Raw genomic sequence first — 24452 nt, 5'->3', positions numbered from 1 at the left:
TTTTTTCCCCCAGCTTCCTTACACCGATCCAGCTGGCTGGTGCTAAGAAACCAAGATTGCATCTCTGGAAGCAAAACTGTGCTGGCTGACTTTACAAAGCTTTGCAATCAAACCTGAACAATTAAGAGTTATTTTACACTAACTATAAAAAAAAATTGCATGCAAGCACACATTGAAGAAAAAGGTTTCCCGTCTGCATATTGGTTCCCAAAGGATTCCTTCTTGCTTTGTGGCAGACATGATGTGGCAGATGGACTTCTGGCAAGCGATGGGCTGCAACTCACAATGGTTGGGAGGAATGTTTTTGCCAAAAATCACAGAAACCTCATCAGGAGGGCTTTAAACTGACTAATGTGGGGGAGGGAGACAGTGCTCCTGAAGGTAGGAGTCTATCAATTGATGAAGATGATCATCCAAATGTCATAGACCAAATGGAGCAAACAGCACGCAGACCTAGTGGTGGGAGGAAAAAATCCTTAAATAAGAGACACGGGGGAATGATTAATGGACTTCAAGGCCTGTACACTAATGCGCAAAGCATGGGAAATAAACAAGATGAGCTTGAGCTCTTGGTACAGCAAACTAAATATGACATAATAGGAATCACTGAAACCTGGTGGGATAAGTCCCATGATTGGAATGTAATAATGGAGGGATACAATCTATTTCAGAGAAACAGACCAGACAAGAAAGGAGGAGGGGTGGCGTTATATGTCAGGGATGTGTATACCTGTGAAGAGATCCAAGATTTAGAACCTCAAAGCCAAAGTGAGAGCATTTGGGTCAAAATTAAGGGAGAGAAGAATAACAGTGACCTCATTGTGGGAGTTTACTATAGATCCCCAAGCCAAACGGAGGACATAGATGATGCCTTCCTGGAACAGATGGCCAAGCATGCAAAAGGAAGGGAGATAGTAGTAATGGGGGACTTCAATTACCCGGATGTTTGTTGGATGTCAAACTCAGCCAAGAACATAAGGTCAAACAGATTCCTCACTGGCCTTGCAGACAACTTCATTGTCCAGAAAGTGGGAGAAGCAACAAGAGGAACAGCCATTTTAGATCTAGTCCTAACCAGTGTTGATGACCTGGTTAGTGGGGTAGAAGTGGAAGGATCATTAGGCGCGAGTGATCATGCTCTTCTGAAGTTTACTATACAGCGGAAAGGAGCAGCCAAGCATACTAGGACTCAATTTCTTGACTTTAAGAAAGCCGACTTCATAAAACTTAGGGAAGTGCTGGGAGAGATCCCATGGACAGTAATACTAAAAGGAAAGGGAGTTCATGATGGCTGGGAGTTTGTTAAGAGGGAGATAGTAAAAGCACAACTTCAGGCAATACCAATGAGACGGAAACATGGAAGGTGCCTAAAGAAGCCAGGGTGGCTATCTAAAGAACTTTTAACTGAGTTAAGATTTAAAAAGGATCTGTACAAAAAAAGTCAGAAAAGCTAAAGCACAGAATGAACTCAGGCTTGCTAGAGAGGTTAAAAGCAACAAAAAAGGCTTTTATGGGTATATTTGTAGCAAAAGGAAGAACAAAGAAACAGTGGGGTCACTCAGAGGAGAAGATGGTGAAATGCAAACAGGGGACACAGAAAGGGCTGAACTCCTCAATGCCTTCTTTGTCTCAGTCTTCTCCGATAAAGAAAACAATGCCCGACCTGAAGAATTTGGAGCAAATGATTCAGCAGAGGAAACAGCCTAGAATAACTAAGGAGATAGTACAAGAATACTTGGTTAGTTTAGATGTATTCAAGTCTCCAGGGCCAGATGAACTGCATCCAAGAGTATTAAAAGAACTGGCAGATGTGATCTCAGAACCACTGGCAGTCATCTTTGAGAATTCCTGGAGAACAGGCGAAGTCCCGGCAGACTGGAGGAGGGCAAATGTTGTCCCGATTTTCAAAAAGGGGGAAAGAGAGGACCCAAATAATTACCGCCCAGTCAGTCTGACATCAATACCAGGGAAGATTCTGGAGCAGATCATTAAGCAAACAGTCTGTGAGCACCTAGAAAGGAATGCTATGATCACCAATAGTCAGCATGGATTTCTGAAAAATAAGTCATGTCAGACTAACCTGATCTCGTTTTTTGACAGAATTACAAGCCTGGTAGATGAAGGGAACGCAGTGGATGTAGCCTACCTTGATTTCAGCAAGGCATTTGACAAGGTGCCCCATGATATTCTTGTAACAAAGCTGGTAAAATGCGGTCTTGACTATGCTACCACTCAGTGGATTTGTAACTGGCTGACTGACCGAACCCAAAGGGTGCTCATCAATGGTTCCTCTTCATCCTGGAGAAGAGTGACTAGTGGGGTGCCACAGGGTTCTGTCTTGGGCCCGGTCTTATTCAACATCTTTATCAACGACTTGGATGATGGACTCAAGGGCATCCTGATCAAATTTGCAGATGACACCAAACTGGGAGGGGTGGCTAACACCCCAGAGGACAGGATCACACTTCAAAACGACCTTGACAGATTAGAGAACTGGGCCAAAACAAACAAGATGAATTTTAACAGGGAGAAATGTAAAGTATTGCACTTGGGCAAAAAAAATGAGAGGCACAAATACAAGATGGGTGACACCTGGCTTGAGAGCAGTACATGGGAAAAGGATCTAGGAGTCTTGGTTGACCACAAACTAGACATGAGCCAACAGTGTGACGCGGCAGCTAAAAAAGCCAATGCAATTCTGGGCTGCATCAATAGGAGTATAGCATCTAGATCAAGGGAAGTAATAGTGCCACTGTATTCTGCTCTGGTCAGACCTCACCTGGAGTACTGTGTCCAGTTCTGGGCACCACGGTTCAAGAAGGACACTGACAAACTGGAACGTGTCCAGAGGAGGGCAACCAAAATGGTCAAAGGCCTGGAAACAATGCCTTATGAGGAACGGCTAAGGGAGCTGGGCATGTTTAGCCTGGAGAAGAGGAGGTTAAGGGGTGATATGATAGCCATGTTCAAATATATAAAAGGATGTCACATAGAGGAGGGAGAAAGGTTGTTTTCTGCTGCTCCAGAGAAGCGGACACGGAACAATGGTTCCAAACTACAAGAAAGAAGATTCCACCTAAACATTAGGAAGAACTTCCTGACAGTAAGAGCTGTTCGACAGTGGAATTTGCTGCCAAGGAGTGTGGTGGAGTCTCCTTCTTTGGAGGTCTTTAAGCAGAGGCTTGACAACCATATGTCAGGAGTGCTCTGATGGTGTTTCCTGCTTGGCAGGGGGTTGGACTCGATGGCCCTTGTGGTCTCTTCCAACTCTATGATTCTATGATTCTATGATAAAGGCAGACCCCTTCACATCTTGATGCACATCTATTAGGAGAAACTTAGCAAGTCTGTTCTACATGGGCAAGAAGGCTGCCAGTTCTCAGTCATAAACAAGATTGCCTCTGTGGGCATTTTTAGTTGCCCAAAGTAGAGCAACTAATTCCAGAGCAGCAATGAAAGATCAGAAACTATGCCTTCTTTAACACCATCTGTGTGGGGCAATACTTAGGACAAAAAACCATACTTGGCTAAAGAGAATATAGACCACCTTTCCCTTCCTTACTAGAGTAAGATGCAAAGTGCTAAACAAAATAAGGAAAATATTAGGTGTGTGCAAACGGTTTTGCATTTATTTATATTATTAAAAGAATTTTTTCCCTTAGCCCTTCATTTGAATTGCAGTTGGTTCATTCATCATTTGTTTTATGCTGAATGCCCTTCTGTTACCCATATTCACTTTGATTGCTTGTCTTGTCTTGTCTTGTCTTACTTTCTTTACCTGTGGCAGCCAAACTGATTCTGAATTTTCCCAGGCATCATTCTGAGGTTTTCAGAGGAGGTAGGGGGGAAATGGTAACCATCACACCAAAGAAATGGCAGCACCAACTTAGACACGCCACCCCATTCTGCAAAATGTTCTGGGATGATGCAGCATCTGGAGCAATCGGGGGGAAATAAAATGGCAGCTGCCAAAAGGCAGTCGCCAAACTCTGATTCTGCTGCTGGAGAAAGGTATGAAAGCCCTACCAATGCCAAATAAGTGATGAACAGGATAATAAAAATGAACTATTTTGTGCCCATTCATGCAAATGCCATGAGTAATTAATAGGTATCATAACAAATGCAAACTGAACAGAATGGAGGCCATTCAGTTCAATGTTTCATTTCAACACACACGTCTAGAAAATGGTTCTCCAAGTTAATGCTCTGCAAACCAACTCTGAGCTATCAGTGTGGAACATGGAGAAAATTGGAGGGCTCAGAATGGGTTCAGTGGCATAAAAGATGGAATGAGATTGGTGACATAACAGCAGTCTAGTCTTCTTACAACACAAGAAACACTAGCTAAAATAAATTGTAGGGGAAAGGCAGTGACAGCTGAGGTTAGGGAATCCAAAGAGAAGCTCTCAGGACTGACAGTGGGAAGACCATAGTTTTGTGGAAGGCATTCACTACCCCTAAATGGGGGCTCACCAGAACTTAAAGGTCTGTAAGTAGGAAAGTGATGAGCTGGCTTCTAAACAGATGGAAATAATGATGTGACATATTCATAGACATGGAGATAAGGTTTTATCCAATGTGCACAGTCTGCACCTTCCCCAAATCTGATCCAGGAAGTTGGGAGAAGCCTAGAACAGATTTAGTAGGCACACAGGGAAGGGAGGAGTGATGGGGAAACTCCCACTGCACAAAATTCCTATGATTTTTATGTTATCAATAGATTTAAAGCAAAGTTAATCTAGGACTGTATGCCAATATATCCCATTAGTATTCCCATGTAGTGCATGAAGACCAACGCTTCAGTTGCTGCTGGCTAATGTCACTGTAGGAGGACAGACATCAGAACCAATTAAGACATAAACTCACTAACTGCCACCAAACTCTCTCCCTGCCCCAAATAGTGATTGTTGGCAGTGGGAGGTGGACTTTCTCTATCCAATATTAGTAGTATATCTCTAGACTCTTTAGCACACAAAAGACATTTACTGGCCATGAACTTAATTTACAATCTGAGTCTATTGTTCAAATAGTGTCAAATAATTTGATGACCCTTCATTACCATTATCAACACCTGTTTTGTGGAGAATTACTCAAGAATACTTGTTCAAAGAACTGCTTCAGGTTGAACATTATATAGAGTCACTACACCCCCTAATGTCCAAAAAGAGAAAGCATTGCCTCTTAACCTAAATGTTACATGTTCTGGCTCCATCTCTTGATATACAACTCAGTAGCAGATATATGTGTTGTTGCGCCAACAGGCCATAGTGCTATTACAATAATCATGCATATAAATGGCCGATTGCCATGCATATCCAACCCATTTGACGTCAAAATTCCTCCTTCCCCCAAATTAAGGGATTGGTAAAAAGGAAGTTGGAAGGCAAAGTCAAGGGGGTCAAATCACTTCCAAGCTCTTGGGAGTTGTTTTAAAAGCACAAGACTAGAGGTTCAGCTGAAGTGTATCCCACAGATCAGGAAGGTGCCATGAGGACAAAGAGGATGCCAGCATGATTAATGATCAGAGTCAAAGCAGCTTTTAGAGGCAAGAAGGCTTCTTTCAAAATATGGAAATCTGGTCCAAATGAGAACAAAAAGAAAAACAACTTTTGGCCCCCAAAAAAGTGCGGGGGAAGAGTGCAAGCATGTAGTAAAGGTAAAGGTACCCCTGCCCGTACGGGCCAGTCTTGACAGACTCTAGGGTTGTGCGCCCATCTCACTTAAGAGGCCGGGGGCCAGCGCTGTCCGGAGACACTTCCGGGTCATGTGGCCAGCGTGACAAAGCTGCATCTGGCGAGCCAGTGCAGCACACGGAAACACCGTTTACCTTCCCGCCAGTAAGCGGTCCCTATTTATCTACTTGCACTTTGACATGCTTTCGAACTGCTAGGTTGGCAGGCGCTGGGACCGAGCAACGGGAGCGCACCCCGCCGTGGGGATTCGAACCGCCGACCTTTTGATTGGCAAGCCCTAGGCACTGAGGCTTTTACCCACAGCGCCACCCGCGTCCCATAAGCATGTAGTAGGGGATGGTAAAAAAAGAATTTGAGAAGCATATTGCTAAAAATATTAAGACTAACAAAAAGTTATTTAAATACAGTGGGAGCAAGAGACCGTCTAGGATGGCATTTGATTCCACAGATGACATGGAGTCAAAGGTGTGCTAATGAGGATAATAAATTTGCAGAGAAGCTTTATGATATATTTACATCTGTCTTCACAACAGAAGATATGGAGCTGATCCCACTGCCTGAATTAACTTTTGCAAGAAGGAAGTCTGAGAAACTGAGGCAGATATTGGTGACGAGAGCTGAAGCTTCAGGTCTAAAAGGCAAAATAAAAACTGACAAATCAACAAGCCCAGATGTCATCCACCTAAGGGCTTGGAAGTCAAGTATATGGTCCATTCATTCCGTTTGGAGACATCCTTTTGGTGCTCTTCACAATCTTTTTGTTTTCATGACCCTGAACAATTTAGTACAATAAGTATGCCTCACTGCTCACTCCTAACTCTATGAGCAAGTTAAAAGGCACAAGTCCCAATCCCAGTCCCTGGGGGACTCCGCCTTGTACATGACTTCCTTGGGAGAACTGTCCATTTATTCCTACTTTCTGCATCTGGCTACTTAACCAATTCTCGATCCATAAGAGGATCTCTCCTCTTATTGCATGACTGCTAAGCTTACCTAGGAGTCTTTGGTGAGTTATCTTGTCAAAAGCTTCATTGAGGAAGGTCCATAAGTTGGTCAGTGGTAGAAATACCACTGAATGCAGAAAGTCCCAGGTTCAATCCCTGGCGTCTCTAGATAGAGCTATGAAGTTGTCACTTGAAACCATGGAGAGCTCCTGCCAATCAATATTGATAATGCTCAGCTACATGGGATTCAGTGTATGATAATGCCCTATGTTCCTATTTTCCTATCTGCTTTGCTGATTTTCTCCTTGCACGGAGAACCTTGCATGCAAACCACCCCCATCCATTTTTTTTAAAAAAAAGTCAAAACTGTTGTCTGCAGTAATACAGTTAGTTCTATTGTTTCATTCCCAACTGATTGCTATGCAAGCATGAGTCAATCCAGGTTCAGTTGCAGCCCAATCCAAAACCTTTTATGGAAAGGAAATATATAGTAGAAATCAGAGGTGCTAGTGTGTCTAAAACAACAGGGGTTCTATATGACCCTGCCATCCCTCTGCACAGGAGTCCCAAACTGCTGGATATACCCCTCAAGCACACACGTGCGCGCACACACACACACACACACAGAGACACATGTTCAAAGGCTGAATTCAAAGGATAGTGGTTTGGCAACTTTCTATAATGGGGAGCAAATGTCAGAGGTTAATTCATCTGGCCCAAATCGCACAGCACGATCAGCAGCAGCTCAGTAAAGTCAGCTGCCCACATAACCACAGATTTATTTATTTTTGTAGGAAATGGAATTGTGTACAGCCAATTGCATTCTGAATCATGTTTCCAGCCTGGTCTCTAGAAGGTAGGTTACTTAATCTATCTAATCAGTTATCTGCAAGTAATGCTTCAATCAGTTTACTGTTTACTGAGAGAGAGGGGAGAGAGAAAGAGAAGAGTTTTCTTAGGTAAGGATTCTTCACAACCCCAGAGAACAGTGACAACTTTTTATGGACTAGTACATGTTCAATTTATATTTATTGTCTAAAATATATCTTTGTTTCATTCAGCAGCTTTGCCCAGATTATTGTGTTGAGGAAAGTTAACACTGTGGACCCTAAATCTCTCTCTACCCTTTCATCTCCAGAAAATACACTGTTCATCACTGATGGATTGTGCTTGATTTGCTGCTGGAAGATAATTGGGAGTAATAGGGTGAGATAGAATGTAAGTATTGGGTGTTTGGGTTTAATTCAGTTAGAAGCTGTACAGTGTCTGATGTATAGTCCATATTTGGATGATCATATCTCAGTTTATCAAACCAAGATATGTCTCAGTCTTTTGCCTGCATACGCAGCCCCTAATTAACCATAGATCTCATTCTTTCCAAATAGGAAAACTGTGGTTACCAGCTTTGGAATGCACCAGAATAATAAGCCACACTATGAAGTTGGTTTAATATTCTCACTTGTTCCAGAGCTGGTAACCATAGTTCCCCTGTTTGGATGGAAAGAGCGATCAAGGCTAATTAGAGATTTTGTGCTTTACTTGCAGGTCATACAAAGGAGAAGCGGCTCCATGCTCAGGTAAAAGGTTTCTGTAAATCTTGGTCTATGGTTTCTGAATTAAGGATGATAGAGAAATTCTTTTTTAAATTTTTTTATTAAATTCTCCATTTTAACAATCCACTAAAAACCACATTAAAAACATTCCAAATTATAAAATAATCAAACAATCCAAATGTTATGCCAAATTATAAATCTTTGGTTGGCTTCCTGTGCTCTGAGGTCAGGGAGTGATGGTCATCTCACATTTATGCTGCTTCTCTTAATTAGTCCAGGTAGTTTCAATAAATCAATCTGATGTTAATCCTTCATTTTTTTTTTAACAGCCTCTGAGTTCATCTGGAAAGCAAGTTAGACCAATACAGTATATTTCTGAGTAGGTGTTTATTTTCTTCTTTTCTCTCTTTATATTCTTTGTACTCTGAGTCTGCCCGTGGCATTTCACTTTCGCTTCCTTGCACCTGTGATTATCCACTGTGACACGTCCCAAAATAGAGGAAATCTGGCTTTCTGCCAATTGTACCAGGCATATGTCCAAACTTCTTTGTTTTACCTCATTCCAAAACAAATAAGCCTGTACTTTAGCTAGAAACCCTAATTTCCATTTTCTATTATTAACAATCCTTTGAAGGTAATTGCAAATTGATTAATCATTTCCACACTGTTAATAATTAGACCAAAATTATAACAATAATAAAATACTCTCCAGTCCCGCTTGCATACATAAACAATCCGGCAGTCAGTCCTTCCAGGGAGATTTGCCAAGTAAGATAGCAAATACGAAATATTTCAAAAAGAAACAAAGGAGGTTCACCCCCCCCCTTCCGTTCCGACATACCAGTCCCATACTGATGATAATCCTCTCTTCCACTTGAATCCTTTGGCACACCAGTGGCTGAATCAGTTAGCAGAGTAATTTATCCCCCTTGCTCAGAGCATGCCCATTAATTAAGTCTGAATTTTCATCTTAAAAAACAGGTATTTGTTGCTCATGGTGGTGACTTTGGAGAGTTGCCAAAGAGACTCACGGTGCTTTCCACCCAGCACCCCCTGCCCCCTCATTCCTTCCGGATTGGGGGCAGGTGTTGGGCAATCTGCAGGTAAAGCTGCCCCCCCAGCCTTGGGGGGGGGCAGATGATTACTCCCATCTCATCCTCAAAATATTCTGTGTGAAACAGCTCCGATGTAATGGGTAGTCGTCCATCATAGCAGCCAACCTGGAAGAATGATAGAGAAACTCTATCCAGTTTTCACATTTTACATAAAAATGCAGATATTAGTAAAAATGCATTATAGAACAAAAACCTGTTTCCAAAAATGTATAAAATAGTCAAAACTGCTTTTTAAAAATGCATTTTATGAGATATTTGCACTCAAATGCTGATAATTTTTTACGGGGTTTTTTAAAAAAAAAAATTAAGTAAATTGCTTCCAAAATGTGGAGAATTGTACTTAAGATTGGGAAAGTGTGAAACAGAGAATCCACAACTGACAGATTAGTCCATTCATAGAATGAGCCAGCTCAAAGTGTGGAATAAGATCTGTGGGAATACACAAAGCTTGTTCCAATAGGGTGCTTTGGAAACTAAATCTTTGAAGTCTTCCCACAATCACTTACAGTGTAATTCCACACATTGCACTTAGTCCCATTATGTTCAAGAGGACTTCAATATAAGTGTTGGGTGAAATAGTAGCTTAAAACGTGGTTCATGTATGAGAGGAAAAGGTGTGATTTTTTCCCCCACTCCCCCATTGTGGATGGAAATATATTTTTCAAAGACTGCTCATTTGTTGGTTTCACTGATTTCTAATTGTTGTTGCTGTGTGTTGTTTTTCTTTTATTAAAAGCCATCTGTGTTGTTTTCTAAAAGGCAGAAGCAGAAAATAAACAAAGGAAAGAAGAGATTCTAATCTTAGCTAGTGATGGGAATAGCATGCCATGCTAATTAGTCTGCAACAATTTTTCATATAATATTAGAAGAATGCTTTCATGCAAGTTTATTAAAAGGCTGGAGGAATCCAAACTCATCTACCAACCTCCTTGGTTACAAATCACCTGGTTAGATATAAGAAAGAGCCCTCTGGTGACTAACAGATTTATTGTAGCACCCTCTTCTCCCATGAAAAGTGAATCCTGTTTTTTCTTTCTCGTTCCCAGAGTGCTTTAGAATCCTTTATAATTTCAGTGAGGGTCATATTTAGATTACCTTATTGGGAGGTGACCACGAGTGATGTGTTTCCCTTAAACATTTACCCAGTGCTTGCAGCTCTTGCTCTCTCCCCACCCCAGCTTCCCACACTTCCTGATCTGAAAGAGTCCCATAGGAGGAGTAATCTTATTATTGCCCTGGTTCCTACACAAGAACAGAGTGTGTGCTTTCTTCTTACAAGCCATGCTTTATTCTGGCAGTGTAAACTCAGCAACAAGAGAAGAGCGTAAATTCGTGCAGACACTCCTGGACACCAGTGCTGATGCAAGGATGAAACCAACACAGGAGAGAAGCTTCAACGTTCTCTAGTAGGTGAACATATCTATGTATACATTGATAGGCAGCTTACATGTGAAGAGATGTAAAAAGGATATTGTTGGGAGAATCTTCTTACTCAGGCTGTTTGAAGAATGCTTGTGCAAGAAAAACTTGGCCTTAAGGGCAGGCACCCTGTTCTTCTCACTGAATCAGACAACCAGCTCTGATAATGCAGACATGCTTTTCCTCCGAGAAGGCGACTTGATTTCTACTCATGTGTAAAGCCAAGGGGAGGGAACGCCTGTATAAACCTGTGTAACTTATAGTCTGGTGGACCTCACTTTTTTGGGTTCCCCAGTGGCCACTGTTGTTCTGACCAAATAAAAGCTGTCTTAAATATTACAACTGGAGTAGTTAATTGAAGAAAATCCACCATAGTCCACCAACAGCACTTCTGGGACCAAGGCAGGGGTTAGAATTCCAGGATCGTGAGCTGTGATCTGAAACTGCACAAGAACATGAAGTTGTTCCAGTAGTTGCCTCTCCCTAGCCATCATGCTTTGAAACAAAGAAGTATCTTTTCCCACCAAGAGCTTTGCCTCCTGCCCTGAAGCATCTCCTTGGGGGCTTGATCTGCACCAGCCACTTGCGGTGCTGGCATTGCCCTGGAGCCTCGGGGCCGCTGGGGCTTGGGCCACAACAATAAAATATTTGTGGGGGGCAGGCCCCCGCAAAGTTGATGGGCATTGCCATTCAAATGGTGTGTGTGCACCATGTCATGTGATCAATTATGCAGGGTGAGGCTTACCTGCCCCCCCCCCAATATTTCGTTCAAGTTGGCACCCCTGTCCTGGGCATATAAATAATTTTGGTTATTTGGAGAGTGGGAGATTGACAGAAAAGTATCCAGGACTCTTTCTACATTGAAATGGATCGTGAAAGGTTGCATGGAACAGGAAAAAGTGTAGCTTTGAGATTTGGGGGGGGGGGCTTTAAAAATATTGCTAGCCATTTCACTTGCTGTGACTGAGCCCTGGTTGTCCTCATGTACTAGCCTTGACTGGGTGACAGTGATCCACGATCAGAGAATACTGTCCCTGGTTCCAGCTTTAAAATGCTGGAGAAATATGCTTTTTGTGCGTGCACACACACACACACCAGTTATTGTGTAAGAAAAGGGAATTTTCATCACCATAATTCTTCCCACTGTTACATGACAAGCTGTCCCATCCCAGGCTTCCTTGTTCTCTTTTGCAAATGATCACCCTCCTGATACCCACATCTAGATGAAAGAGAAATGTCATCAATAGAATTGCTCCTATTTTCAAATATCTATGCAGGGCTGAACATGAGCCCTTAGGGCAGTGGAAGATACAAGAGACCCTTAAAAACTTTCAACACATATTTTTACAAAATTACAGTGCATGACATGCATCTTAAAGATGAGCAGGGGTTCATAAATATGCAGTTATTCTTCTCCAGCCATGAAGTTCTATTGTGCACCATTCCACATGGAGATCTAGGAAGCTCCTGAGTACTGCAAGGGGCCACCAATCGCCACTCTCAGTTCACCCCAAGAATATTACAGAGCCTGCTTTGCAGTGGGGTAAGACGGGAGGTTAGGCTTGCTGAAGACCCTGGATAGTCAGACTGGTTGCAACATTAAAGCAAACCTCCCTCCCCCCTCCCTCCCTCTCTCTCTCTCTCTCTGCCTCTGCCTCTGCATTCAGAGCTAGATGTTTATGCACAACAGTGGAGGAACCATTTATAATCGTCCCAGTAAAGCTGCATGCAGGGTTTTATGTGTCTGCACTGCTAAAGAAGGTCTCAGAATTACAGCCCATTGCAGATTGTGGTAAATTCTTGGCTTTATTTGCCCACTAAAGGATGTTATGTTTTTGGAGGTATATTGTAGCTACATCTTTATCAACACCAAGGCTGTAAGCAAAGAGAATAAAAAACAAGTTGCTGTGATTTTGGAAGGGGCAATGCTCAGAGTGGGAACCGAGGGAAAGGAAGTGGGATAGTTTTGTTTCAAAATTGGCAAAACTCAGGCCTGATCTAAACGTAAAGCTCCTCCACTGCTGAACAGCTCTTACTACTTGCAGGTGCATAGCAAAGACCCCAAGCAGTGGATGATGTAAGCCTCCTCTCCATTTTAATGCTTTTTTTCCCAAAGAAAAGAGAAACTGCCTGTGACTGCTGTCACCGCTCTACCTGCTTGGGCAACGGTGGGCCTCAAGTCTCTTCCCGGGAAGCATCCCTCATTTGCTCTGTTTAACAACCTTAGTGTTTTGACATGATTGGAATGTGTCCTTGAATTCTGAAAATGCTTCTTACTTGTCAAAGATAACATTTCACATTTGTTGTTCCACCCACTTTTTCCCTTGAAAGGTTGCCAGTAAGGAAATGTGGTCCCTGGACTGAAAAAGGTTTCCCACCTCTGTCCTGTGGCCATAGCTGGAAAGAGTATTGTAGATGGGAATTTGCATGCATATTGGTGTATCTCCAAGCCATCTCATATTTTCCTTGGCAAATCTAAGCTCTAGTTCAGCACTAGGATAATGGACAGCATTTTAACTACTGGAATCTTTACAGTACCGTCTATGTCTACTTCTTTGAATATGGAAGTTGTGGCCCTCCATGTAACTGGACTGCAACTCCCATCATCCCTCGCCAGTGGCCATTCTGGCTGGGGCTGATGGGAGTTGGAGTCCAACAGCATCTGTAGGGCACCATTTTGGCTACCCCTGCTCTATATTAGCTCAAACAAAGCCTTTGCAATTTAATAGAATATTTAAGTGGTGCTTGAAGGCAAATCAACTTTTTCTCGGTAAAGCACCATGAACAATCCAACTAGCAAGGCAATATGAAGTGGCTCTGTGTCTGCAAAATGCATGCAGAGATAAAATTGTCCCCTTTACCCTTCACCAGCCTGTCATTGTCATGCCACAGTTTCTTCTTTTTTTTTAATAATATATTTATGACTGCAATAACCTGCCCTTGGAATACTTGGCTCTTTCTAAAACATCCATCCTTCTCACATTTGCAAAAATTTCCTATTGAATATCTGCCATTCAAATGTGTTATTATTCAGCAAGGAACAGTTTTGGCCCAGCTGTGTGTGACATCCACATTTGGGGATTTGCAATATTGCAGAAGCACCACATCCAATTAAACTGGCAGGGATCCACATTTTGACCTTGGGTTTCATATAAGTGCTTCCACATTATAATATATTTCCAAAAAGACACTGCACATTCCCATTTATTCTGTCAGGTTAATTACCATGCATTACAAGCTACGCAAAACCATGACCACCAAACTGTGCTGCACTTCGAGCAGAGACCTGGTTCCAACACACTCAGAGGTATGGAAGTGACAGCAGGAAGAATTGTTCGCCCTGTTAACTGCTGCAGCACAGGAGGAGACATGCAGAGGAAAACTTTGCTTTTCAAATGCCTTGAGAGTTGGAATTAAACTTGGCATTTTGAAATTTGCAATGTCTTTGCAATGTGGTTTACACAGGACTGCCTTTGAAGACAATTCAGAAACCGCAGCTGGTCCAGAATACTGTTGCCAGGTTGGTAACAGGGAACGGATGAAGATATCATATCCTGCCTCTGACTCCCATTGAATTTCCAAGCTCAGCTGAAAGCACAGGTTTTTATTGTTAAAGCTCTACATGGCTTAGAACCTAGATATTGCATGGATTGCCTTCTCCCCATAATGGATCTTTCCGTCCAGTAAGACGAAAGTAACCCCTTCCACATTACCAAAAAAAGAGAAAATGCATCACGAAATAAGAGGACAAAGGAGGATGCAGGTTTGTATAAAAAATGCATATGCTGAATTCTATGTCCGGATAGAGATTTTGAAGTAATTACTGTAATTTAAAATAGAAATGCAGTAAATTCATCCTAGTGAGGAAGATGGTGCCCAGGTGATCTGTGTGCCTCCTCAGTCTTTGTCCAGGTGTGCCTTTCCGATATAAGACTCTTTCAAGCAGAGGATTGCCCCCAGGTGGCCCTGCAAATAGGGAGCTGTCCTTTGTACCTATGTGCACCCGGTCATCCTTTTGCTGGGTGTTGAAGTGCAGGACACAGTAACTGGAGAGAGCCTTTCTGGGATGACTTTGGAATGCCCTCCCCAAGGAGGCACATCTAGTGACCTGTCAAAGCCAGTTCAGCTTTTATCCCTCCTCGCCTCCAGAATGTCCTGTTTTCGGGTCCTTGACTAGCAGCCACCTTTGGGGATCCCCACCACTGGCACTTCCACACCCCCACGTGTTCATCAGGCAGATGGAAAAGCTTTGCCCTGGAGGAGTGTTGCTTCTGTCACATGACTGGAGGTGGCCAGCATGAGACTGCCTTAGCTGGCAGAGCTGAATGGACAAACACCTTTGCCTAATCCACCACCACCCCGTGCCTAGTGCAAGCAAGGAGTTGGTGGCTTTGTTGCTGAGTTCTAAAATAAGATTTACTTCAATGAGGTATCCATTCCCTAATTGTTAACTTCTGCATTATATTTGAGCCTTCACGTGAAGTAAAAGGATGAAGAGCTGAATATAATGCATGTTTAGCACTTATTTCAGTGTTATTTGCTTCTGGGCTGGAAATCTGTTTGCATATATTCCACTATGTTGCTATATTCCACTATATTTCCAGAAGTGGCTTTTACACCATAAGGAAGCTCCAATATAATACAGAAATTAACAATTAGGGAAACATAGGGTAAACAGAGTTAACTGTCATGCAAATGCAACCTTATAAATGTGAAAACCATTAAAATAAATTAGGCCACTCCCACCACCAACACACATAGAGAGAGAGCACCATCAAAATGGTTTTAAACGCTGCTGGGTTGGCTTTGTGGCAGAGCTACCTGTTTTAATTACAGTTCTGCTGCCATTTCCTATAGAGCACTAAAAGAAAGTGTGGTGTGTGTGTGTGTTTAAGTTAAATCACTTTTTCAAACACATTCTCTAGCAGATGAGACAGAAGACGTCCAAGGGATTTGCAGAATGAGTCAATCTTTTGAATAGGAATTGTGGTGTGAGTTTGAAATAATGTCACTAAATATTGAAAAAGCTGGCACCTGAGAAGTTGAGCAATGCTCGGCCAATATTCTGCCCACCTCAACCCCCAGTTAATGCTGGAGCCTTAGAATGGGTTTCATTATACTTTTTTTTAATTAAAGTTTTAAAAGTGTATCAATCGAGCATACAAAAAGCCAATCAAAGAGGAATTGGCCAGCTGTACTTAAACTGGGTCTTTTCAAGCTGCATATTCTTGTTATACTCCATTTACTCACAGCAGCCAGAAACCTTCCCGCAAAGGGTCTCACAGCCAGAAGCCAAATAATTTGTGCTTACAAAAGGGGTTCCAAAAATAATTGCTTTCAGATTCTCAAGGAGCCGAAACTGTAATCAGAAATTATTTTCAGGCTTGGCCAGCCACATTGCTTTGCACTGGCTGAATTTAGCTTGTCAACTAACGTTATTGTTCCATTGACCATGGCATTCCTGGCAGGATCTGATTTAACAGGTCCCATTTAATGGTTCATTTGGGGCAAGATCTCATCCCTTTCATACAGTGAAGCAGGCTTGGTTTTGTTTTAGATGTCCACACAATGCTTAATTGCTTCCTTTTGGTCTTTCAATGGCTTTCAAGCTTGGCATGTTCCAGTTGTGTGGTGGCTTGCTATCATGACTCACTGGTGAAAGAGGCCACCAAGCAGGACTTGAGCGCAACAGCACTCTTCCCACTTGTGATTCTCAACAACTGGTGTTCAGAACTTTGGGGGTAGAATATAGCCATTATCATTATTATCCTCCATGAATTTGTCTAATCCTATGTAAAAGCATCAAAGTTGGTGGGCAGCACTACCTCTTCTAGAAGAGTTCTCTGTAGACACTCCAATATACAGGTAATGCCTCTTCTCATGGCCACAGAATACATGTCCAGCAGGTGCTTCTGTGGCAGAGGGGGGAGCCCAATAGCTTCTCATGCATGATTTTCAACACATGAGGTGGATCACCTGAACCCATCACAGTTCAAAGAGAATAATACCACGTTCAAAAACAACAACAAGCCCAAAGACTCACTCCATGATAAGCAGAATTCAAAGCTTTCAGTGGGAACATCAGGTGAATGAAATAATTGACACTAGTGCTTGCACATAACTCTGAATTCCTTTCAATTCTCTTGGCTCCTGACCAACATACATAAGAGAGCTCTTACTTAGGAGTAAGCAAGATATCTTTATTCAGGCAAGTAACAAGCTGGGCAGCAGACACAGTGCTTAGGAGAAATGATCCAGGAGTTGAGGAGCAGGGCAAGAAGTTCAGAACTGAATGGAAGTGACAAAGATGTCCCAACATTCCCCACCCCACCCCTCCCACCAAACTTTTAAATATGAGATATGTCATGCCAGCTCATGAGACTCTTTTTGCCTTGTGGGACTATCAACATTGCAAGCGTGTGCTCCACGGGGGCATGGGGGAGGTGCTCTGGTCTGCAAAAGTGGCACATGGTTCTAGGTGACAAGACTGCATACTCTTGATCAAGCTCATGTTTAGTCAATGCCATCTCCTGCTCATCTTCTCCCTTGGCTAAGAAAGCCCATCCAGACTCCACAGGATGTTTGGAGGGGAGAGTCAGCATCCATTCTCCCTCTTCCAAAGCAATTGAAGTCAAGATGGAAAGGAGAGACCTCCCCCTTCTCCAACCCAGGTTCCCACAATTCAGCCCCTGCCCCCATTTCTTGCTCCTCCTTCTCCTCTGTCAGAGCCTGCCAACCCAATCCCAACAGCACTGTAGGGCTTATGACACCAGCTCCTCTCCTGGTTTTAAGTTACCTGGCTTAGACTATAAAGCCATGACCTAACCTTGTTGTAAGTGCCACAGCTTCCAAACATGAGAAATAACTGCTTTCTTAATATTTCAGCAGTATTTGTCCCGTGGGATTGGCATGACATCATTCCAATGGCATCTGTGATTTTGCACTGGTATTCAGTGCTAATTCTAAGCACCTTGCTCAGGTCCCAGCTCTATTGATTGCCTAAGATTGCAGCCTTCCAATATTTAACGTGACTGACCCAGTAAATTAAATATAAGAATATATTACAGTCTGCCTTGTGGCAATAATTTATATGCACAGGATTGTGTGTGTGTTTTTAAATGAAAACCCACACAATTGTGCTATAATTCACAATGTACTGTTGCCATAGAAATCTCTCCCAAGTTCTGTAACGTGGACTATTCTTAGAGACAATCTTTCAGGAACAACCCACACACTCCCATTGCGATGTGGTTCGACCTAGACTCTGGATCCAGGCTCTCTTTCTTAGCAGATATGAAAAAGAGAGGATCAGCATATTGTACTTTCAGCTATATTTAATGATACCCAGAAGTTACAAGGTTGGGGATTTCAACAGATTACCCCTCACTATTTCTGCTACTCAGTGCCATTAAGGGCTGGCTCTGTCATTAAGCAGAGTGAAGCAGTTTGACCAGGCAGCAGTTGCAGGTGAAGCAGGGAACAGTAGCAAGATGTTGCGTGTGTCATGTGTTCCTTAAGCTAGTTTGCTGCTCACAGCTGTGGTGCAGGATACTGTTCTGTAGTGGATATGTGGAAGGCCACTGCAATTTCAAAGAGTTAGGTGGTACTCCCAGCAACCAGTTCACAAGCTCTGTTTTCACAACAGCTGGAATGTATGCAACTCCCTAGTTGGAGGTTACTTGTCGAGAATCCCCAAACAGCCTAGTCAGAATGGTGTGTGCTCAGTGGCCATGAAATGTTGATTGACCAATAAGTAGACAGGAAAAGAAAACCAAGAGGAAGAGGAGATGGAATGGAGTATCCTGAACAGAAGCTCTCTACACCCCAGTATTTTGTTGCATGTCCCATTTTTAAAAGATTCTTTTAGCAGGACAGTATTTAGCCAAACACACTTTTAATTTTAATGAAGGTCCTATGCATCCCGCCTGCAACTGGCAGAAACTGATATTCAGCACAAAGGCATACAGCCACCAAGAGTGGAAGTAGACTACAGTCATCATGGCAAATAGCCTTCTCCTCAGTGACATTGTCTAATCCTCTTATCTTCATTGTTGGCCAACACTACATCCTGTAGCAGCAAATGCTGTAGTTTAATCATGTGCTGTGTGAAAACTTTCTTTTGTTATATCATTAATAGAGCTGCCCTTCATGATTTCTCTAATCCCATTCTAAAGCCTCCTAAACCAGTGGCCATCACTGCAGCAAATTCCATAACTTAATTGTGAATTGCATGAAGAGGCCAGGCTTAACACCATTCTGCATTGCCCTTTTTAGGTATGATAATGAGCACTGTTCTTCCTGTACTGCGATACAGCACAGGGAATGTTAAAGGGATCACATAGGCAGGTCTTCTTCACATTGAGGAAATTTGTGGCTAATAGACTGTGCAGCTGGGTGGGACCCTTTTGGTGTAATTTACTGGAGCTAATGATCTGCCCTGTTGCAGTCTGACCATTATCTCCTGCAGGCTGAAATCCTTCTATCTAGATATTGAACATATCCATGGGGTGGTTGCTGTGCCGCCACCCCCAGGTCTCCAGAGCAGTGTAAAAAGCTGTCAGAACATGAAGAATCAGATGAGTACAAAGCACTCGACCTGCTGTCCATCTGTCAGTGCTGCCAAGAGAGAACAAGGAACTAAGAATCACGTGGAGTGAGAAACAAGGTCGCTGCTGCCAGGCCTGAACAGAATTTTTTAATGGATATTTGTGGTCACATGCCAAAGCCAGGTGGGGCAGGGTCACTCCAGAGTCCAATGACCCTCTGTTGCCTTGGGCAAGAAAGAGCAGAAGAAGACTTGGATCTACTGTTAGATTGATGGATGATTTATAATACACAATCTCCAAATTGTTTCCAGCTCCAAAATGTTTCAACAAATGCAATGAAAAGCCCTTCCTCCTCCCACTTTTGAACTAGGCTTCTAAATGTTCAGTAATAGCTCAGGTGTAAATTTGCACTGGTATTTACAGGTTATCCCCATGTACAACTCCACCCTGAGTCACAATTTCACATCTGGGTCTGCCCTCCTGAGCCACCATTCTCCTCCTTTCTGGTTCTCATAAGGCACACACACACACAAAGTAGATATTGTAAGCCCAAAGTTTTCGGGTTGTATCCAACCAAATCCTACCCGGAGTAGACGTCTTGAAATTAATGGCCCTCACATAGTCATGTCCATTAATTCTAATGGGTCTACTCTGAGTAGGACTAACTGCTTACTACCCAATGTTCTGACCTGCAAGTCTGGTGGCTCACCTCCAGGGATGAGCAAATCTTTTCATTTCGGTTTGTCTCAGTTTCTCATTTTTCCTGCCTTACATTCAGCTCTCCACATTTCCAAATAAGTTTGTGAATTTCTTTTTTTAAGTTATTATGAAAATTCATCAGAATCTTAGTGCAACTTTCTCCTAATACACACGTGCCTGTATGCAATTTTGCCTACTATTCACACATTTTCACTAACACACACATTTCTATGCACACTTTATCCTCATATGTGCATTTTTGCACACATTCCAGGACTGGAGAATTGCATTGCAAAATTTGGAGATGTGTGAATCTCCAAAGTGTGAATTACATAGATTCAATTTTAAAGGTGAACTGAATTGAATTGCTCCTTGTTGCTAGCTCCTACCTGCCTACTTTCTTACAACCAGTTCAGGTGTAGTACTGGCTGTCCGCTTCCTTGTCCTGGGTCTCAGTGTTGCTCCTGTAGCTTTCAGCAGGGAAAAGGAAGGGGGCAATTCTAGAAGTAGTAGGTTTCACCAGTCACCAGCTCTTTTTTTTTTATATATAATATTTTTATTAAACAATTTTTATATTCATACAAACAAAACATACATAAACAAACAGAAGACAAAAAACAAAACAAGAAACAAGTACCATTTCATATCCTAATTTCTTAAACCTTTCTTCTTCGACTTCCTCATGCCTCCCGTTTCTGTATTCCAAGTTCTAATCAATTGTTCAGCAAATCTTCCCTTATTTTGCTATAAATTTAAGCTAATCATCCTTATTCTCCTTGTCTTAACCATTACTAATAGTAACCATTTACTTTAGTCCAACATCATTCTAACTGTCATTAATTTTGTAATATTTCTTTAAATAGTCCTTAAACTTTTTCCATTCTTCTTCCGCCGCTTCTTTTCCCTGGTTTCGGATTCTGCTCGTCATTTCTGCCAAGCCCATGTAGTCCATCACCTTCATCTGCCATTCTTCCAGTGTGGGTAGATCCTGTGTCTTCCAGTACTTTGCAATAAGTATTCTAGCTGCTGTTGTAGCATACATAAAAAAAGTTATATCTGTCTTTAACACCCCTTGGCCGACAATGCCCAAGAGAAAGGCCTCTGGTTTCTTAGGAAAGGTATATTTAAATACCTTTTTCAGTTCATTATAAATCATTTCCCAGAATGCCTTAATCTTCGGGCACGTCCACCAGAGGTGAAAAAATGTACCTTCCTTTTCCTTACATTTCCAACATTTATTGTCAGGCAAGTGGTAGATCTTTGCAAGCTTGACTGGGGTTATGTACCACCTATAAATCATTTTCATTATATTTTCTCTTAAGGCATTACATGCCGTAAATTTCATCCCGGTGGTCCACAACTTTTCCCAGTCAGCGAACAAAATATTATGACCAATGTCCTGAGCCCATTTAATCATAGTTGATTTAACCGTTTCATCTTGTGTATTCCATTTCAGCAGCAAGTTATACATTTTTGACAAATTCTTAGTACTGGATTCTAACAGTTCAGTCTCTAATTTTGATTTTTCCACCTGGAAGCCAATTTTACTGTCCAATTTAAACACTTCATTTATTTGATGATAGTGCAACCAATCTCTCACCTTCCCTTTTAATTTTTCAAAACTCTGCAATCTCAATTTGTCCCCTTCCTTTTCCAGAATTTCCCAATATCTTGGCCATTTCGACTCCATATTTAACTTTTTAACTGCCTTAGCTTCCATTGGCGACAACCACCTTGGAGTTTTATTTTCCAGCAAGTCTTTGTATCTGACCCAGACATTTAATAGTGCTTTTCTGACAATATGGTTTTTAAAACTTTTGTGCGCTTTAACCTTGTCATACCACAGATATGCATGCCACCCAAAAATATTGTTGAAACCTTCCAAATCCAAAATGTCTGTGTTTTCAAGAAGCAGCCAATCTTTTAGCCAGCAGAAAGCTGCCGCTTCATAGTACAATTTAAAGTCTGGCAGGGCAAACCCCCCTCTTTCCTTTGAATCCGTTAATATCTTAAATTTTATTCTGGGCTTCTTGCCCTGCCAGACAAATTTAGATATATCTTTCTGCCACTTCTTGAAACAGTCCATTTTATCCATTATTTGTAATGCTTGAAACAAAAACAACATTCTTGGCAATACATCACCAGTCACCAGCTCTTGTCCCACTTCTTTTTGGCTTTTCTGCCCAACCAGACTCAGTGGGCACTATGCACCAATGATGCGGAGAATTGCCACCACCAAATCAAATAAGAAGCCAATTATTCAGTGGAAAGGCATTTTGTCAACAGTCTACTCTGAATGGCAGCCATCTCCGCAGTTTAAGGCTGGGCAGAAGCGCACAGATCAATGAGCTCCCCCAGTCCAGCTTTGGCAGCTTCTAGCTACAACTCTCTCCCAACAATAACAGACACTCAATACCATGTTGAGGAATATTTGAAGTATGAAACTCTGTGTGTGTGTGTTGCCTTTGAGTGAATTCTTGTCTGTTTATGTGAAATCAATATTTGCAGCAATACGTAGCTCAATCCCTGTCTTTAAGTGTTTCTCTTTGATACAGCTCAGCACAGTCTTCTTTTTTTTTAACGGTACCTCTTTCCTGACACACAGTAAATATCAGCTTGCCCTTCTGACTACTATCCTTCCACACATTTCAAACCCTTTAATGGTTTTTCTCACTGAACCATAAAAATTATTTATAAATTCATTTTTCAAAGCATTTACACAAGGAGAAAGTCGTAACATGATGTGCAACACAAATTATGATTACTGGAGCATAAAAGGTTCATTGGGTCTATGTATATGTAATGAAGGGAAAGGCAACTACTGCTGAAGAGTGGACTCTTATTATAGAGCGGTCATTAAACATAAGGCAGTGAGATAATGAATTATTCGTACGAGGGTAATTTTTTGAATAAACAACTTGGCAGGGCAAAGTCATAACTTCCACAACCTAATTTGCACTAAGTGTATTTTTGTGCAATTGCTGAGAAGAGAATCCCTTTTATTGCATCAACAGTACTCCATTTTTAGTAGCTACAGTGTACTCGTTCTTTCATGCACAAACAAGCACACTAATTAATTTATTTAGTTTAGTTTATTTGTTTACGATAATTTATAGACAGCCAGTACAAAATAAGTTTCCAAGTAGCATGGGTTGTATTTTTTAAAAAAGAGGACGAAAAGATAACAAAAGTGAGATGCACAAATCTGAAGGACCTACAAAATCAAAGGCAGTGTCACTCTTCCCCAAAGACTTCCTGAACAGTCATGCCCCAAACAAACAGCCAACTGCGCATGCCATATATCAGGAGGGAGAGTGTTCCATAAAGTGAATGCCATTAATGCCCTTTGCTGTATTCTTTTCCCTATGAGTTTGAGTTTTGAGCAGCTGGAGGAGGAGGGAGAAGAAAGAAGGAGCAAGGATATGGCCGATAATGTGATTGGCATTGATCAATGATGCTCTCTTTAAGAATTATCGGAATAACTTCCTTATGGACAAAGGCTGTCCTCCAAGTTTTGGTGGGGTGTTTTTTGCATTTATACCCCACCTTTCCTCAAGGTGGCTTGCATCTCTCTCCCACTCCCCATCTTATATTATCTCACTAACCCTGTGAGATTGGTTAGGTTGAGGGACAGTGTGTGGCCAAGTCAAACAAACCTTGAGGACCAGCAGGAGGATCTCTTCTGATCACCAAATAGAGCAATATAAAAGAAGACGGTTTCTGAAATAACCAGGTCCTAAGCTATTTAGGGCTTTAGATAATAACACTGAAGACTTGAACTTGGCCTGGTAGCAAATTGGCAGCCTAGGACCAGTTCTCAGAGAAAAGCCAGTTTAAAAACGTTGATAGGAGAGTTTGAAGCACCCAAAGGTTTCAGTTGTAACCTCTCCCTTAAGGTCTTCTGCAAAAGCAGTACAATTTTCAAGGAGCCTGCTTTCCCTCGCACCCCACCCCACCCCCCAATTTGGCTTAAAATTCTCAAGTTCCCCTTTTTGGCTCATCCTTAACCAGGAGACCTTTGAACCAAGCCCAGCAACAGCACCAACAGTTTATTGGTCCTCCTTGTTTGCCATACCAGGAAGTGCCTGATCCAGCTGTCAGGCACTGTGTCTCTAGCATGGCAAGCAGATGCCTGCTGCACCATTTGTCCCCCCCCCAAAAAAAACCCCATTTGCATTAGAGTTGTTTGTGCATCTCTTTGTGGCCTTCTCTTCAGGATACCTTGCTTGGCCCCTGTGGGACCAGTGACTACTTAGTGCCCCTTGTGAATGCTTGCAAGCAAGCATGCTTACCTATTGGGAGAGGAACTGAGTAAACCAGATTATAAACATGAGGGGGTGGCTTGTGGCCACATATCCTGTGTGTGTGTGTGTGTGTGTGTGTGTGTGTGTGTGTGTGTGTTTACTTTGTGAAAATTGTGCTGTAATGGACCACGGAACAGAGCAACCACTGGCTTCCTGGCCCATTACATTAAAGGTAAAGG

Source organism: Podarcis raffonei, chromosome 15 (assembly GCF_027172205.1).
Source record: "Podarcis raffonei isolate rPodRaf1 chromosome 15, rPodRaf1.pri, whole genome shotgun sequence".
NCBI lineage: Eukaryota > Metazoa > Chordata > Lepidosauria > Squamata > Lacertidae > Podarcis > Podarcis raffonei.
The sequence above is the reverse complement of the archived record's forward strand: the minus strand, read 5'-3'. Positions refer to the sequence as shown.